The following is a 19,427-nucleotide window of genomic DNA, read 5'->3' on the forward strand; positions in this document are numbered from 1 at the left end:
GATCACCCCGATCCTATACACCAGCCATTTTCATTGTCTTTTGTTTCATTTCACTTTCACTTTTACTCACAGGTTTTACTATTTACAGTTACATCAACCGCTAATAACTAGGGGTGTGCAAATATCAAATTTTTCGAATTCGAATCGAATACGAATATCTAGCTTTGAATATCGAATCGAATATCGAATAATTAAGGGCGAATGTGGCTTTCGAAATCAACCTCTCGATTTCTTTGTGAATTTCGATGAAAAATTTGCACAGCAACCGGAAATGCTTTTTTGGTAACAACATAAAAATTTCAAAGTAATATTTTGAAAACTTCTTTATATATAAAATTTTCTTTCTGTCCACTTTGTACCGAGCTTGAGTGGCCTATAAAACATGATAGAAAGCTTGTTCAAAACAATTTGCACTTCCAAATGAATGGACGAGGTCTTGACAGTCTTAGATTTTTTATTAGAACACAACTTTTTTTAGTTTTTTTTGTTTTTTAGAGGTGAATGTACAACAGGCATATAGACAATGAATGACCATTTGAATAAAAAATTCACCAAAAGTAAACCTGAAAAACCAAGAGTGTCACAACCTGAACTGTTGATCAAGGAATGAAACTCAAAAAACGGAATCAAAAATACACCTACAGGTCACAAAGAAATCACTAAAACAAGAGACGTAGGTAGCAAAAAAAAAAAAACTTCTGAGAAAACGGATTCCGAAGTTGCAAAATAGATTTCATTCATCAAAAGTCGCCAGGGTTGTAGCCTTTCATAATTTTTTAACACGGGGCTTTTGGAATGCCTTGCCTTAAAATTGGAGTGCCTTTTGCACCCTTTTTTTTTCCATAAAACATCAATTGCAGCTTTTGTGTGAAGCGTACACAGCCCAGTTTGCGGACCAAGGGGGGGAGACGGCTTGAAATGCAAAGTAGGTTAGCTGGTTGCTTGTACTGCACTGCAAAACTTCCCTCTGCAGTGACCATGGCAACAAATTAAGCACTTTTTTCTTTTCCTTCAATTTGAAAACTGAGCTTTGACTTCTTTTATGCTTCATATCATTGCCTGGAGCAGCAGCTTACGTGCAGGCGTTCAGTGGCAAAAAATAAAATACCACAGGGGTACAAATGAGCTAGTTTGAAGCTTGGTATAATATTTTTCATAACTCCAACTTCAATATGTGGACATTTTTTGGTACTCTTAAAATTGAGGGCATCCAATATTCCTCGCAGCACAGCCACTATGCACTTAACTACAGATGTGTGCATTGGTATTAATAATTTCCCTAAAAAATAAATAAAATCAATTTTTTAATTTCAACTACTGTAAGGTACATTTTCAACGCTGTCAACACGTTCTTATTCCTAACTCAGACCTGTTTTCATGATTACTCGAAGTGCGCGGGAAACGTTGCGCAAGAAAGCGATATGGCTCACCCTCATCGCGGCGCTCGTACACCGGGACATGTCATACTTTGTTTACCCCTGACATTGTCCGTCAGGTCGCTCTTACGATTAAATCTAAAATCACAGGCATCAATTTACAACTACTGGAGTTCAATCGTACCAGGTTGCGTAGTAAGGCGATGCTCCAATGCGCAGCGGCTACGCCGTGCGCGCCGAAGCTTTTGGCGCGTCGCCCGTTTCCCAAGGCTAGCGAGACTACTGTTAAGCTTAGCAATAACTAAGCGTGTAAGCATCGCAAATAAGGCGAAAAGTTCACTGCGCGAACCGCTATCACAAGCGCGCACACCGCGTTTCCTCCTCCAGGGTAAAGTCTCGCGCCCCACGAAAAGCGTTGGGTGACCGATCCGCCTTTCCAGCCACGCAACTTCCCGTAATATGGCTTGTGATCTCAGGCATTCCCATCGCGATAATGACTCTGTTGAATACCACCGCAGATACCATGATTGAACAGAAACTTGGCCGAGCGAAGCGGTGCAAATGAACTCAGAAACGCGCATCACGCAATTCAGGTGGCCGCCATCTTGAAATGCCGCAGCGACGCCCAATCAGGAGGGCCGTTTCCACGCGCGCAGTCAGAAAGGCCAACCGCGCTTCAGCATATATCTCACTTCGTTTGTGCGCCTTTATTTTTCTGCCATTCGTGCGTTTGTGAATGAACGAAAATAAAAGAGATGGTAAGGACCGGAAAGAGGAACGCTCGGCCGATCCAATGGTACCAAAATGGCCGCGCTCGGTGGCACCCAAGGAGGTTAACCTCCTTGGTGGCACCGTTGCGGAGATACAGTAAGTTTCGACATCTCTTTAAACATTGCCCAGTCGGCACCAGCTTCTTTAAACTTCGCATGTGAAGTGTAACTGTAGGGGCATTTTTCTAAATATCTGAGGGTGACTGGGAAGTGGTCGCTGCCATAGGGATTTGTATCCACTTCCCATTCGATGGATGGAAAAAGAACGGGGGACCCTATAGCCAGATCAATGCGTGAATATGTGTGGTGTGCTGTATTGTAGTATGTCGGCTGCTTTTTGTTAAAGAGACAAGCTCCGGATGACAAGAGAAAGTTTTCTATCAAGCGGCCCCGGGAATCTGTGCGTTCCGATCCCCATAGTGGGCTGTGCGCATTAAGGTCACCAACTAGTAAAAACGGTTCTGGCAGTTGATCTATAAGGGACTCAAATTCGTAACTGGACAGACGATATTCAGGGGGAATGTACAGTGAGCAAATTGTTGTTAACTTGTTGAAGTAATTGCCCGAACAGCAACCGCTTCTAGGCCGGTGCGCAAATGAATAGATTGACAAAAAACAGCTTTTCGCATAACGATTGCCACGCCACCCGAACAGTGCGAGCAGCTGTCTCTGTCTCTTATAAAAACTGAGTATTGGTTTAGGAAGTTGGTATGCTCAGGGTTCAAGTGAGTCTCTTGTAGACACAGGACGGTTGCTTGAGTTTTGTGTAGGATTTCATATATATCATCTAGGTTTTTAATTATTCCCCTACAGTTCCACTGCATAACTATTTGTGCTACCATAAATGTTTAAAGAAGATTTTGGCTGGTGAAGACTAGGGATGGATGTATCACCTACCACACTTAGGTATGATTTGGGCCAGTGACACGGGGGGCTGCTGGCTTTTTTCCCCGCCCCGCCATGGAGCGCTGTTCTTTCACCGCCTTTGGCGCTGGCTGAGACGGTGCCATTTCCATGTCCTCGTCTGAGTGCTGGGACAGCGACGAGATGGAGTCCTTGCGGCCTCCGACACGGAATATGTTCAAAGTGGAGGAAGGAATCCCTCCCACCAGAGTTTGTTGCGTGTTGGACGCAGAGGTGGTCGAAGGACCCGCCACATCTACATCCATGGCCACCTGAGGTAGCCGGAGGAAGGGGACCGACGGCAGAGCCGTCACTCCTGGCATTCGTGGCCGACGCAAACCTTGCGGGTGCCACAGGTGTTGTGTCAGCTGGTTGGGCTGCCCTAGGCAGCACCTTGGGGGGCTGGGGCGGCACCAAGTCTGCTTCACAGTACTGGGTGGCCGCAGTGACTAGACGCCGCTCCGCCCCCCGGCGAGCCACGTCGGCATACTTCGCAGAAGCAAAGGTGCTGAGCCTTTTACGTGCTTCTAGGTAAGAGATGTTCTCATTGACTTTAAGATTGATTATTTTCTTCTCAAGTTTGATGTTTCACACGTCCTTGAGTACGCTGTGTGCGGGCCACCGCAGTTCGGACATTTGATCAAAGTGCTGTTGCAATTCTCTTTGGGGTGGTCGTGCTCTGAGCACTTTGCACACGTTAAACGCCCATGGCAGTTGTTAGTACTGTGCCCATAACGTTGGCACCATAGGCGTGCGCAGGGTTCTCGATTAGGGGGGGCAAAGTCTTAGCGCTGCGCCCCCCCCCTACATCAGCTCCCGACCTCTTCCCACTGAAGGCCTAGCGGTCCGAACGCAGTGCAAAGAGGGATGTTCGTAAAATTTCAATTTCAATACGATGGAATTGCAACACAAAATATTTCTGAGCAGAAATTTTTACTTTCATGTGTTACATCGGCAAGGTATGGGGCAAATTTGGCGCCCCCCTTCAGATGATTAGGGGGGGCGGCCGCCCCCCCTGCCCCCCCTGTGCGCACGCCTATGGTTGGCACTTAAAGCACCGACGCGGGTTGGGGACATATGGTCGGACGGTACAACGAAGAAAGCCTGCATTCACAAATTCAGGTAAGGTACTACGGTCAAAGGTGAGGACAACATGTTTGGTTTTGGTTTCCTGATTTTCTCGACGCATAGTGATCCTCCTTGCTGCAATGACGCCCTGGTCGCACAGGCCCTCGAGGATGTCAGAGCCAGTTTCATTGTAGAGATCAGATTCGGATATGACACCTTGGGATGTATTTAGCGTTCGGTGGGGAGTGACTGATTTTCAGGTCGCCAATGAGGGTTTGTTAAAGGAGCTTTTTTGATTGAGCCGGGTTGTTTACTTCTACAAGGATTTCTCCAGAGGTCAGTTTCTTGGCTTTGTAGTGTTTTCCTACAACATGTTCAATGCACTTAGCTATTAAAGGGGTCCTGAAAGGCATTTTGAGCACACTAAATGAACTAGCGCAATCGCTAGATTGGGTCGCCAACGTCACCTGTGCCAAGTATTACTCTTTTACACGCAGCGGAAAGCTCACACTTTTGTTGCAAAGTTTGTCGCTTTTTTCTCACCCTTTCCTTCGTGTTTTTGGACGCCGCCATCTTCACATGTCTACATCATCGATTCCCAGATGTTCGTCATGAGCTAGACATCCTGCTATTGGGCGGCTTTTTCACGCACTTCCGGCAAAGAGATGAGTCGTCTGCTCAGCGTCGGCTCGCCGGCTGATCTGCCAGCGGAGTGCCGGAGTGCTTTGACATTTTACGACAAACGAAACAAGTGTAAACAAACGCTTAACCGTTTTTATTGAATGCAACACGGCCATAACACGACGTGGATTTTATCTTGCGTGAGTACGTACCATAAAGAAAGTCCCGTGGCACTTCTTTGGTGCAATCGCAGAGAACGCCCTGAGCCGAATGCCCGGGTTTGACGCGTACATTTTATTCAACTTCAAAACAATCCAGAGACGCGTTTCGAACGAACGCAACGTCACAACACGCGTTGCAAGTCTGAACCGCGATTGACAGACGATGAGTTGCCTCCTCCTGCCCGTCGTAAATTCGGCACTCACCTCACACCCGGTTTGCGGGGACGAGCAGCAAGTCACAACTCTGGCGCGCAAGCGAGAAGGCTTTTAGCCAGGCACACTGCACATACCCCATGCGAGGTTGAGTGGTACGTCGTTCGAGAAAGATAATCCAGACCATGGGAAGCACTATCCACCCGCAGAAGTACAATGTCGCATTTCATCGCGAAACGAACGCGTCCACAACACACAGGAGGCGATGCACACACACACACACAGCTTCGGTCGCTGCATTGGCTTAGCTGCAAGCTTCGTTTGGACAATCAGCGATGCTACGACGATACAGAGCTGCGTGAGGACGACGTGCTAACCACTTCACGTATTTAAAAACACAGGGGCAAAGAACTAGGTTCATCGGAAGCAAAAAATCTTTCCTCCATTATAGTGCCTGAAATAAACTGGCTAGTGTGCCGAGGGCGGGCTCCAGGCGGGCGCCGGGAGCGATGTACGCGGCCGTCTGCCGCTTGGGGCGCTGCCGTGCGGGAGTGTGCGCGTTCATCCGGCCCGAGCAGATCGCGCGGTTACCTCCGAGCTGCGTAGCAGACGGCAGCGGCAGAACTTTCCATTCCCGCTTGCGACGAAAGCGAGTGAAAGCGACGGGAATTCTGTCGCGCAACCAAAATTTGTCCCGACCATTCGACAAAAACGATCGTCGCGCGACAAAGCGACGGAATTCCTGCCGCTCTCACTCGCTTTCGTCGCAAGTGCGAACGGGCCTGTATGCGCAATCTCCGCCCCACATAAAACAAGCTCTTGCTTGTCGCCTGAGCATACGGTTGATATCTGACTACACGTTAGACTGTGCTTGCCAGTGTATTTAAACGATGTCACTAGGTTTGAAACGTACGCGCTCGGCGTGCAGCTTTGTAAACGCCAGCGGTTTCACATACGCACGCTATTTTGCTGCTAATAGAGTTTTAGTACAGCGTTTGTGGCCTTTGCATACGCTAAACGCTAAATTTTTGCGTCCCGCTACGTGACACCGCGATGGGAGTTTTAGTAGAGCGTCTCATCAGTTTTGCGTAGCGACACACTAATGCATACGGCGCCATCTGTCAAATGTTTTCCGAAATGTCTCGCCGGCTGATCTGCTAGCGGAGTGCCGGAGTGTTTGGACATTTTACGACTATCCAAACAAGTGCAAACAAACGCTTTCCCGTCAGTGTTGAATGCAACACATGGGTGCAGCTTGTCAGAACACGGGTTCTCGCTGATCGAGTGCAGCGTTGGTTTGCTCTTCGCCTTCACGTTCATCGCCGCTGATAAAGCGATCCGATCCGGCGCGTTTTGTGCACGGGTTCTGTGTCGGTTGAAAATGTCTTTTTTCACATGCCGCCGGTAGTAGGAATTACAACCACCGCAAAATAACACCCGGCACCAGCGGGGCCACATCTGAGACCGCGCTTTTTGGATAAACAGTGCGCGGTGCACCAAAGGGAACGAGCGCACGATTCTCCCCACGCGGCTGCGAGTTCGCCGCCGATACCAACTGCAGCTACGTACACCGCGAAAGGGCAAGGCCAGGCCGCACACATGCGGCCAGGTCATTCGTTCGCTTTTCCAGCCTGTGTCCATGGTGTCTACAGAGATGAAAAAGCCGAAAGAGCTGGCCCGTAGCAGACGGCAGTCTGTGGGAGCGCAATAGCGGAAGTACGTCACCGCTGAGGAGCGGAGCATCATGGGAGGGGAGGCCAACAGCGAAGAAACAGTTGAAAGGAGGAGGAAATACGGCGCGACGATAATTCGCGGTTTTTGATTTACGATTTCTCAGCTAATACTCATCGCTTTAACAAAATTCTTGCAGGAGGACATTGCTAATACATTGCTTTATTTGGTTACATGTACATCCATGCATCGGCGGAAGGCATTTCAGGACCCCTTTAAGAAAACGGATGTAGATGTCACTGGCTTTGTACTGTCTTCGGATGCGATGATCAAGAACCGGGGAAAGTTGTCAGGTATTTGGAACGATAGGGCAGGCGATGGGGGAAAATTCGCTTCGGTGCGGCCCCTTTTGGGGGGCCGATCAGTGGGTTTAGAAAATTTTGAAAGAACCATGCAGCATGGAAAAAAAAGCAGGGAACGGGGGTACTTTCTTCGCTCGGTTTACACTGATGCCGAGAGAGGTCCCGGAGCTCCCTGCCTGGTAAACAGACAGGGAGCCCATCCGCCGGAGCTTGACCACGGCTCCGACGGCCACCGTTTGTGGTTTCTACCCTTTACCTTAAAACTCCTAGCCACGGTAGGATACAGCATGAGTATGGGGGCTCGGGGTCCGCGGTGTTGCCAATACCGTCACCAAGATTACTCAAGGTGCCCCGTGCGGGGGTCGTATCAATAGTGAACAGCAGGGTGGTAAGAGCTCAGCATTAGCTCGTGACTCCGTCGGCAGCATTGCTCTTATGTAAGTTTTTTTTTGCTTCACTTTCTATATCGATTGTTTGCTATATCGAACTATTTTACAGTCCTAGCGCTGTTCGATATAAGCGGGCTTTACTGTAAGTGGTCTACACGGTATATCCTGTTTCTAGTTCATTTTTTATCTATGCACATTTTTAGTGCTTTCGGTTTGTACTTTTTGCGTGAACATGCTACACTATGTGGGAAGGGGGGGTGGGCACTCAAGGGAATACCAAGTTAAATGATTACAATGAACTCCAGTGGGCTCCATTCCCACTGTCATCAAAAGTGCATGCCGGGCCTGATGCATACACCAGTCCACCCTATGAAGCTGGGCAAGTACTGTATGTGCGCGATTCTAACGTGCCTCCAATTGTAACGTGCAGCTAAGTTTGCACAGGAAAATTTGAAAAAAAAAAAAATTGACATTGACTGTACTGCGCAGATGAAAAAGACATGCCAACACGTACCTGGAAGAAGGAGATTTTATTTGGCAGCTGTGGAAGCCAAAAACAATTGTGCTACATAAGATTTCTTATCCAGCTGCTGCTAGAAATAATGTTATAGCAGGGAACGTTGAAGCTGTTGGCGATTTCAAGTGCCTTGATCTTCGTAATTCTAGGCGTGACGGGCTAATTCCAGCAGTACAAAGAAATGTCTGACCAAGGCATGTGGCACGGCATTAAGCAATTAGTGCGCCGAAATTCACTCATGTAGTGTTGACGGATTGTTTTTATTGGATTGAGTTGGATTTGGGGGGACTTCACATCTGTTCCGTATGGCAATGCTGCTGGCTTCTTTAAAGCCTATTTCTATTTTGAGCCCAATTGTAACGCACATACAAATACTGTGGCGACCTTTTAGCAATAAAGGGTGCGCGTTAGAATCGTGAAAATACGGTAAGTATGGCGGATGGGGCTCACCTTGCAGTCGGCCTTGGGGTCTTGCTTCTGGAGGTTCCACTGTCTGCAACGGGAAGAGCGCCACTGTTGAAACCTCCTCTTCAATAAATATGCCAACAGGCAGATAAAAACCGCTCGGGGAAGCCCAAAGACCCTGAAGAACTAAGCCCGGTTTCAGACCGACATTAAGTACAGGCCTCCCGGTCACACTCCCAACTCTTGTCATCAGAAATGGGATCCCCCCCCCCCCCCCCCCCTTCCTACTTGCATACTGATAATGCTCCAAATACTCAGCTAAGTGGCTACGGCTACGTAAGTAGGCGACAGCAGTGATGGCCTCAAAGGAGTTCTGTTTCACTGCGGCTCCCCGATGCGGCACTACGCCGCTGCCTTCAGGGCACGAGCTGCTGGACATGTCTTGAGTAGGCACTTTGAAATCGACACATTTACATCTTTGAAAACACCAGCCCCTGGAAAGCTACAAACTAGGGTAGTGTAAATAGTAGCGATTTTTTTTCATTTGCGAGCAAACGTGAAGCAAATAATGATTTTGTTGGAGTACAGTAGAACCTCGATGATCCATTAAAATAAAATGAAATTACACGAGGGAGAAACGTACTAGTATTCCTCAAAATGTACTATCCGGGAAGAAACGTACTATTTAGTGTTCACAACTGAGAGTGTAGTAACCAGGAAATCGTATGAACCGGGAACGTGCCAATGAGGTTATACTGCAGGTACAAATTGAAAAAATATTTTCAAATCAAAGTGAATATTTAATGATTTCCACAGGGAAACTGAAATTTACAATTTCTCAAGCTAGCCTGCAGAAAAAAAAATTAGCCACCCCTCCGTCTAACGAAGACAATGGTTGAACACAGAGCTTTCTCATGAGGGATTCATTGCTTGCCGTCTCAGTATAGACTTTGATGCAGCAGCTGACTAACATGCAGTTAAGACTTGCGATCACAGCGGTTTTGACTTTGACCTTTTCCCATTCGATTTCGCACGAAGAAAGCTTCGCGTTCAACTATCTTCGTTGTTACATGAAACGGTGCATAATCCTTCTGTCTAATTTTGCACGCCCATGCACCCTTTTTTAAGACCGAACTGCTTCAACCACGTCAAAATGGCGCAGCCAGATAACGCAAGGGACCCAGTTTCGCTTCCACGGGAAACGTGTTCTCTTTCACTGCACCCACGATCATCACTCATCATCGTCAGAGAAAGCTGGCTTTCCTGTTCTGTGGTGTGCACGGACACCATCAGTGAGATACAGAGAGCTTAGCTTTAATGAAAGGCTCATTAATGAAAGGATCTTAAAACAAAAGGGGGGGGGGGGTGCATAGCACGTTTCAGCATAGGTGCTAAGTGTGCCGCACTACTGTCAAATCTCGTTACTACGAACTCCACATACTGTACTTACCCGATTCTAACGCGCACCCGATTTTCCAGGCAAAAAAAAACGAAAAAACTTGCACCTCCGATTGTAACGCGCACGGAACTTGAGCAAGACAAACGAATGCGAGAGAAACGGGCGATTTATTTCCCGAAGTAATCTCGCTCATCTCACTCCTCGTCGCCCTCCGCTGACCACAACATCTCGTCCTCGGTGCCTTCAAGTGCGTTCGCGATGCCATTCTTAATGGGATCGTGGCCCACACCTTACACGCCCATCCCGCGAGCTTCTCCAGAGGCGCACGCTTCAGCCGACCGCTCGTTTTGAACGAATGAGAGCCGCTGCTGCCATTGCTGTTATCAAGCGTGTAAGTGGAACGATTTGACGATTTGTGTGAACGCCGATAGAAAAACCTAGGAGCATATGCTTCCTGCGTCCGAAAAATCATTTCTACAAGCTTTGGCGGCATTTTGAGATGGCGATGGCGATGGGTGGGACGAAATTTTCAGTTTCGGCAGTTTTGGTTTCGTATCCGATTCTAACGCGCATGCGATTTCTCGCCCCGTTTTTCCGGAAAAAATAGTGCGTGTTAGATCGGGTAAGTACGGTAAACGAATTTCTTAAATTTACGAAGATTTTAAATATCCCCGCCAGGTTGCCTATATTTTCACTGTAAAAATACTTCAGAACTACGAATTTCAGTATAGCGCATATTTCAGAAAAACGCACGTAATTTATTTTCTCCTCTATAGTAGACGAACATCAGTATTACAAATTCGGGGAAAGCAACAGCCCCGCAACTCTCACATGGAGCAGAAACCGCCGTTTGTGTGTGTGTTCCTCCAAGTGCAGTAGCTATCATCATGACCATGTTGAGGGCAAATTGCTAGCACCTAGCCGCATTTGCCCCTTTTCTCTCTCGTTGCATTGGGTGTCAGTCATTGGCTGGTCGGTCGTTGTTTGTGCCACAGTCGAATCCCGCTACAACGAAATTGACGGGACGTGCGAAAAATTTCGTTGAAGCGAAAATTCGTTGAGGCGAAATCTGCCGCAACACACCACGGAAAGGCCAGAAAAAAAGCCCCGTATGCTTCCGCATCATTGGCAGCATAATACAATGTTTAGAAAAAGGAGTGACGCGCAATAACGTCATGTTTATTCGGATAACAAATGTACCAATGGTTATCTGTTCTTTCACTGCACGCGAAGAACGCGTTGCGGAGTGGGGTGAAGAAATGCAGGCGCAAAACGTATTGCTGTACAAGAAGGCGTGTCCACCGAGCTGATTACTTGCAGATAGCTGCTAGGCCGTCGGAAGCCCCCCTCTCACTTGTAGCAGGAGCAGTGCCGTTATCTTATCATCTGACGCGGCAGCTACTGACGCGGCGCGGCAGCTACTGACCTTGGCAGGTTAGACGCGCGCGCTTGCATTTAACACAACTGCGCGCTCATGACTAAGATAGGATGACTTGGCTTCAAGACCAAACACGCAAACATGATTTTTGCTCTTGGCTATGAACAATGGTAGAAGGAAAACGGCAAGGACAGCTGCTCACAACGCATACATGACGGCGCCGCGCCAGCAGCGGCGCCGTCAACTGGATACGGATTGGATACGGATTCAACTGGATACGGATTGGCTGTAGCTCCGGCTTGGCGAACCGGGCCTGCGCCTCATGTAAAGACGGCCAGCCACATCGTTATCGCCATCAAACAATGGCGTCCGCCTACGAGTTTTTTTGTGGCGGTGTGGCCGCACCGCGCATGTTTTCGGTGAAACTAAGCGTCCTGAATGTATAAAAAGTTACAGATAGCTGGCGCTATGCTAATTTTATTGTAAAATAATTGTTCAAACCCAGCCCAAATCATCGAAAATTTCGTTGAAGCGAAAGCAAGCCTGACAAATGGTTCGTTGTGGCGAGGACTTATTTGCATGGACTTCTATGGCTGGCTGACAGGGAATTGGAAATATTTCGTTGAAGCGGAAATTTCGTTGAAGCGGCGTTCGTTGTAGCGGGGTTCGACTGTATTCACGTGTGCAGGCAGATATTCCTTTGTTGTTGTGAGTGATCTTGCTGCGAAGTTTGTGCGATATTCAACGATGAATGCAGCTAGCGATGCAGGCAAGAAGAAGCAAAAAGAATCATCGCCCCATGCGAACGAAGACGTCTGTGGGTCCCAGAACACAGATGAAGGTGGGAGTGTCAAAAATTGATGTTTTAGTGCACATAAACAGTCCCCACTGTCATCGCTCGATGCAATGATGTAACATATGAGGTATCGCACAGAGTGGAATCCGTCGTACATGCTGCACTCACACGAAAAAAACTGATTTCGTCAAATAAAGCCTGCTTTGAGGAGAGTGCAACATTTTGACTAGGGAGTTTGCTTGTCTGCGCATGCGTATACCACCAAGGTACGGCATTCTCACTCCTAGGTTTTAGCACTGGCTCATAACCGCACGCTTTTCATTACAACAATATTTCAAAATAACGAACAATTTTGGGCAGTCCCGTGTGACAAGCTGTCCATATGCGGGGTACTCACTCGAGTGCCATGCGGCGCACGGCCTGGCACAATCGCTGCCGCGTCTCCTCCTTCCACACCAGCTCGGGGTTCTCCTGCTGGGCTGCAACAAGAGAGGAATGGGGAGGAGGAAGAGGAGGGAGAAGAGAGCTCCCATCATCCCATTCCACACCTGACGGGGTTCAAGCACAGCGGAACACAGCACACACGCCTCTGCATATCGACTGTGCTGCCATACACAAGCACCAGGAGCCGCCACTTACCGTATTTACTCGCATAATCCTCGCACTTTTTTTTCGGAAAAGTCAATGCAAAGTTAGGGGTGCGAGAGTTATGCGGGGAAAAAAAAAATCCGGTGCACAGTGTTGCCAATTTGCCTTATGACAATCCCGCTAATTGTAACGGTCGTTTTTTGTATATGTAAACTCAGTGTTGCCAACAGCAGCTATTTCTTTTTATTTTATTATTTACAACGTAAACAGTCTCCCGTCGATCAGCGATCATGAAATCGCCGCCTTTGCTTTCTGACGCGCGCCCTATCTCGTCGTCGTATGTGCGTGCCCTACTCCAGTAATGCACGCTGAAGTCGGTGACGCCGAAGTGCCTGCCTGCGGCACGGTTGCCGTGTTCGATCGCGTACTCTTTCGCTTTCAATTTGAAAGCGGCAGTGTAGCTGGCGTTCCTCCCCAAGGCGAAGCGGCACCAAGCACAAAACAAAGAGATCAAAAAGTTCTCAAAATGGCAGCGAGCTATCCACCACTGACGCAAGTGACTCACTGACTGCTGCCGCTCAACAACGGGACCACGACGGCGACACGAAGCGGGCTGCGCGAACACCGTCTAGTTGCGCGCACGCGAAACATGCGCGAAACTGGCTCAAGGACAGTGTGAGTAGCGTGTTAGGGCGCCTGTTAGGGAGTAGCCATGCAGGTTGTTAGGGCGCCTGGATGGCCTTGGATACACAGCGCTCTCCGCCGAACGGAGAGGCGGCGGGGGAGGGCGCGCATTGGAGAGCGCGTGCGCCATGCGGGTTTCGCGAGCAGGCAACTTTCGCCGCTGCAAAGTTGGGGGTGCGAGGATTATGCGAGGAACCGAAAAATCCAAGTTTTGGTGGGTCACATTAGGGGTGCGAGGATTACGCAAGTGCGAGGATTACGCGAGTAAATACGGTACACTTATTGTTATCTGTGGACATCAACCGGTGGTGCCACACTCGTTACCTGAACATACACAAGCAGACGGCCTTCAACAGAGAGTTTGGGTTCCCTGTGTTTGTGACAGGTGCTGTGGTGTGCCCGTTCGGCTGCCTGGTCCAGTCGGTATAAACATCCTGCCTTCGAACTTGGTCACGCACAACGGAGGGTCGGTGGAGCCGGAAGGATATGCAAGTTCCGTAATATCATCAGGCAAAGACAGAGTTTGTTGTTAATGACATCCGGCAAAGAAGGATTTAGCCAGCCGAAGAGCTGGGAAAACCAAACACTAGAGCTTTGTGCACTGCTCTTCAATAGGAGGTCAAAAAAAAAAAAAAAACGGTCATGGGGGTGGGGGAGGGGGCAGCATAGGCAAATGCTGGCAGCAAAGTTCCACAAGATAAGTAAAAAAAAAATAAAACAAACAAATACGAAAAATGGTGAGAGAAGATATCGAAAAGGCACCCAATTTGAGGAAAAAAGGGAAGCAAAACTACTGTGTAACAGAGGAAGCAAAGCGGAACAAAAGAAAGGAAGTACAGTGTCCTTTGAAAATGAAAATGAAATGAAAGGTTGTGGGACCGTAAGGTGGAGAGAGGCCGGGTGAGAGCACAGCAAAAGGTGGGGAAGAAGTGAAATGTGGGAAGATGCAGCCTCACCGACAGGAAAAAATTAATCCCTGGCTTCTCCTCCAACCACCATAGGTATTTATTTCCCTGAGAGCCATCGTACGAAGTGAACCCCATGCACTCTTGCATCGTAGAATTGGGCATTTAAAAGGGGTGTGCAAATATGAATTGTTGCTTTCGAAGCAAATAGGAAGTGAACAATGATTTTGTTCGAATAGTTGCAAACCAAAGTGAATATTAAACGGTTTCCAGTCAGAAAACTGAAATTCGCAGTTTCCCATGGCTGCCTCTCGCAACGGTCTCTTGCTGACTCATGTACCACCAGTGTACACCAACATTCGCAGTGCGCTGCTTCTTCCACTCCCACTGGTCAAAGATGGTTGAAACAGGCCACAGAAGGCCGAATGCAGACACCTCTTTTGACAGAGACATGGCTCTTATAGGAATTAATTTTGAAGTAAACTCTGTGAAACTTGTCCGCCTTGCTGCTTTTTTTTCTGCTGATTTCAAATATGCCAATATTTTTTGAGTCAGTCAATCATTTCCCAAGATAATTAGAGATAATAGGTATTTTTTGTGGAATACTAATACATAAAACAGTGTCAGTTGCATAACTGTAATCTTTACATTTTCCAATACTATGAACCCTGGTGAGTGCACTAAGAGAATCAGTTTTTCGATGCACTGCTTGGAACTAATTTTACAGCTCATTAAACTTTGGTGGCACGAGTGGCAAGGCAACGTTTTGAATGCCCATTCCAAACACCTCTTATTGCTTGCTCTGTCAGTGGCAAGAGTATATACGGAGTGTACACGGAGCAACAGTATATACAGTAGAACCTCGTTGACACGTCTAAACAAAAAAGTGAGGGAGAAACATACCATCCGAAAAAACAGATGATCCACAGCAGTTAAAAAAAAAAAAATTAAGAAATCAATTGAAAGACAAACATGATCATTTAATGGCCTTTTTCTATGCTACATGTCTGTCAACATCTGGTGGCGCATGCTGCAGCCCTTTTCTAAACATTGCAGACTTGTGTCCGCACTGGGATTGCCCTTCGCACGAAAGTAACTCCGCCCCACTTCGAAGCAGACTACAGCCTGAGCCTATGTGGCTGCAGGAGACGCCACCTCTTCCTCCCCGTCACCGCCACCACATTTCTCGGAGGCTTCGCCCAGCGTCGGCGTTGCTTCATGGCGCGATTATAGTTTGTTATCGAATACAGATTCAAATTTTGGCACTCTGCGAGTGCGCACAGCTATTGCCATTCAAAGGGTAAAAGAGGAAGTACTTTATCAGTTTTGCTTTCGAGTTGCTTTTCCCCACCATGGGGGGGCATTTTCAAAGCTTCTTCGCAGTCGGGCTCACAGAGTTTCGGTTATGGCGCTGATGCCGCTCGCAGGTGCTCCTTGGGAACGGCAAATTTTGATGGATTCCGATGAATCTGAGCTGTAATCTCTGAATGGTGGTAGCAGCACAGACACGTAAGACGATTTCGATTCGACACACTTCAGTGCTGACGGCTAAAGTGTGTCAAACTGCCCCGGAACATCAGCAGGTATCTACCAGTAAGTTTCGCTTTCTCCTCAGGCCGTTCTATCGCTACCGCGCATTGATGTAAACATATCTGGCCTGTTCTAAAGGTCACAGCTCTTCTCTGCAGGGTGTCAACTTCGTTGAGTCAAGACCACTTGGTGCCGGCTGCACAGCAGAGCCAACCTTTTTCACCAAATCAAGAAACTGCTTCATGTGGTGGCATGATAAGCACTAGTGCTTATATTTTTGTATACCGTAATTACCCGATTCTAACGCGCCCCCGATTTTCCTGGCAAAAAAATTGAAAAAACTTGCACCTCCGATTGCAACGCGCACAGAACTTTGCGAGCCAGAAAAACGAATGCGAGAGAAACGGGCAATTTATTTCTCGAAGTAATCTCACTCATCTCACTCCTCGTCACTCTCCGCTGACCACAACATCTCGTCCTTGGTGCCGTCAAGCGCGTTCGCGATGCCACACTTCTGAACAAGCGTTCAACCATGGTCGATGGGATCGTGGCCCACACCTCGCAAGCCCTTCTCCAGAGGCGCACGCTTCAGCCGACCGCTTGTTTTGAAGGCGTGAGAGCCGCTGCTGCCATTGCTGTTATCAAGCACGCAAGTGGAACGATTTGACGATTTGTGTGAACGCCGATAGAAAAGCCTAGGCACCTGTGCTTCCTGCGTCCAAAAAATTGTTTCTAAAAGCTTTGGTGCCATCTTGAGATGGCGATGGCAATGGGTGGGATGAAATTTCCGCTGTTTAGACAGCTTCGGTTTCGTATCCGATTCTAACGCGCACGTGATTTTTCGACCTATTTTTCCGGAAAAAAAGTGCGCGTTAGAATCGGGTAATTTACGGTCTGTGAAAATAACTTTTGTACTTGCAGAGCTTGTATTTGCAGTATTATTCTATAAGGGCCTTGCATTCAAAGTGCATATTTCAATTCTTTTTTTTTTTGTGTGTACCCTGAGCAAAGCAGCATTGATGTTTTCATTTTTTCCTTTTGTTACTTTTTTTTATAATACAGTCTAATCCCGCTATAACGAAGTCCGCTTCAACGAAATTTCCACTTCAACGAAATATTTCCAATTCCCCGTCAGCTAGCCATAGAAGTCAATGCAGCAAAGTCCTTGCCACAACGAACCATTTGTCTGGCTTGCTTTCGCTTCAACGAAATTTTCGATGAATTGGGCTGGGTTTGAACAATTATTTTACAATAAAACAAGCATAGCGACAGCTATCTGTAACTTTTTAAACATTCAGGACGCTTAGTTTCACCGAAAACATGCGCGGTGCGCCCGCACCGCCACCCAAAACAAAACAAAACAAAACTCATAGGCGGACGCCATTGTTTGATGGTGGTAACGATGTGGCTGGCCGTCTTTACATGAGGCACAGGCCTGGTTCGCCAAGCCGAAGCTACAGCCAATCTGTATCCAATTGAAATCGCACGAATACAATTTCTAGGGACCCTAGCACGAATGTGCTCCGCTGGCTCCGCTGCTGGCGCGGCACCGTCATGTATGCGTTGCGACTCGTCCTTGCCGTTTTCCTTCTACCATTCTTCATAGTCAAGAGCAAAAATCATGTTTGTGTGCTTGGTCTTGAAGCCAAGTCATCCTATCTTAGTCGCGAGCGCGCGGTCATGTTTAATGCAAGCAAGCGCGTCTTGCCTGCCAAGGTCAGTAGCTGCGGTGCCCTGTCAGAGGATAAGATAACGGCACTGCTCCTGCCACAAGAGAAAGGGGGGCTTCCGACGGCCTAGCAGCTATCTGCAAGTATCAGCTCGGTGGGCACGCCTTGTTGTGCAGCAATACGTTTTGCGCCTGCATTTCTTCACCCCCCTCCGTAACGCGTTCTTTGCGTGCAGTGAACACAGATAACCATTGGTATGTTTGTTATCTGAATAAACATGACGTTATTGCGCGTCACTCCGTTTTCTAAATATTGCTTTTTTTTTTTGCTGCCAATGATGCGGAAACATTCGGGGCTATTTTTCGGGCCTTTCCGTGGTGTGTTGGGGCGGATTTCGCCTCAACGAATTTTCGTTTCAACTAAATTTTTCGGGCGTCCCGTCAATTTCGTTGTAGCGGGATTCGACTGTATTCAAAATAAACCTGTTTGAAATTAATACTTGTCAGAAAGGCCTGTCCTTCACCTATCCTTTCATACCTCACACTTTAGCATCAATAATTTTCTGTGGTCATGAAGGTCAACCGCTTGTAACATCATCTGGCCACCGCAAGAAGCAAGCAAAACTCCTCCCCCGAGAGCCACCCCTTGCGTAGTAAGTACCCTGGAAGAGGTGCAGTGCCTCCTTGGGGCCCTGGCGCATGGTGTCCAGGAAGACGGTGGGCAGGAAGCGCCCCACAGTGGCACGCACCGCGGGGCCGTGCAGCTTGTCCGCCGCCATCTTGGCCAGCAGCTCCCCCCGCCCGCTCGCGCAGGGTCTGTTCCGACCCGTTGCACCACTGGTCCAGCAGGTACACCACAGCTCCTGCACCGGCAAAAAGAGAGAACGTTTCACTCAATGGGAAAGCTGTCAAAAGTGCAGAGCAGTGATTCGCCATAATAGGCCGTTATCCGCTCACTGCTACTACCCAATGAAAGTCAGATTTCCGCCCTTGGCAGTGCTTGCATGCCCCCTTCCTGAAATTGCACCAGCGGGAGTTCCGTTCTTTTAGTGCTTGCTTTAATTCCGTATGCTGGAGCTGTTTTGCGTCATTTCGAACACAATTTTTTTCTTGCGCAGCTGGAGCTGTTTTGCGTCATTTCGAACACGTCATTTTTTCTTGCACGGCTGCAGCCTTTCCGTGTCATTTTGAACGCGCCATTTTTTTTCTTGCGGGGCCGCTTTTTTCACTTATATTCGTAAAAACCAACCCAATGTGCGTTCCTAACTAAACGAACGCGGGGCTGCCGGTTATATACACAGATTTTGCCTCAAATGTACCTATAGTTTTTTTTTTGCGTTGAACAACAGGGAGATGTAGGACAAGCACCAGTGGTTCACGCGTTTAGAACGCTTATGACTATATAAACCGCTTGGCTTTCTAAAGAAGCCTCTGGGTTACGCCGTGATGACAGCTGCTACAACGGAACGCCGCGTGGCTCTACTTCGGTCCAGCGAGTGAGCTACGACGACAAGGCGAGCCCCTAAAGTGCTCTGCACTTAAAACAGAAACACCACCACAAGGGCACGCAGCCTCATCAACTCTTTGAGAAGGAGACAGCCCCGAAACTTTTGGCGATTTTATAGTATTTTCTATTGGGACCTATTAATCTAACACAGACGAAGCCATTAGTCTACAAGCACTAATAGGGAACAGAATAGCACCAAAAGCAGTGCACTGGTTTTTAACACAAACTAACACAAATGGAGCCACAAAGTGCTAGCATTTCCAGTGTTTTTATATTCTTAGGAAAATCAGAAGTCATAAAAAATCAAAAATAAGGAGTTTATAAACAATTTAGTATAATATTTGACATTTTAATTCAGTATAATATTATTAGGTTTTTGTGTGCTTTCAGCAGTTAAATTTCAGGCCAAAATTACAATGTGGATAAGGTCAGTATTCTTTCTATTTTGGCACCTAAAAACAGCGCTGCCCTCAAAGGCTGAAAAAAAAAACAGAGGGTTGGTAGCATTGATAACG

At 47.7% G+C, this 19,427-nt stretch overlaps 1 pseudogene across 1 annotated transcript in view; it reads right to left on the reverse strand.

The window, feature by feature from the left end:
- Nucleotides 1–19,427, reverse strand: part of LOC144152662 (dnaJ homolog subfamily C member 13-like) — a 144,133-nt pseudogene that overhangs the window by 14,370 nt on the left and 110,336 nt on the right. The window contains exons 34-36 of the transcript XR_013319203.1: nucleotides 18,067–18,268; nucleotides 12,427–12,508; nucleotides 8,502–8,544 (exon numbers count right to left, since the gene is read on the reverse strand). The product of XR_013319203.1 is annotated as a dnaJ homolog subfamily C member 13-like (transcript). The remainder of the gene's footprint in view (nucleotides 1–8,501; nucleotides 8,545–12,426; nucleotides 12,509–18,066; nucleotides 18,269–19,427) is intronic.

This window comes from Haemaphysalis longicornis, unplaced genomic scaffold, assembly GCF_048455015.1.
Source record: "Haemaphysalis longicornis isolate Haplotype H1 unplaced genomic scaffold, Haemaphysalis longicornis Haplotype H1 scaffold_9, whole genome shotgun sequence".
NCBI classification, from domain to species: domain Eukaryota; kingdom Metazoa; phylum Arthropoda; class Arachnida; order Ixodida; family Ixodidae; genus Haemaphysalis; species Haemaphysalis longicornis.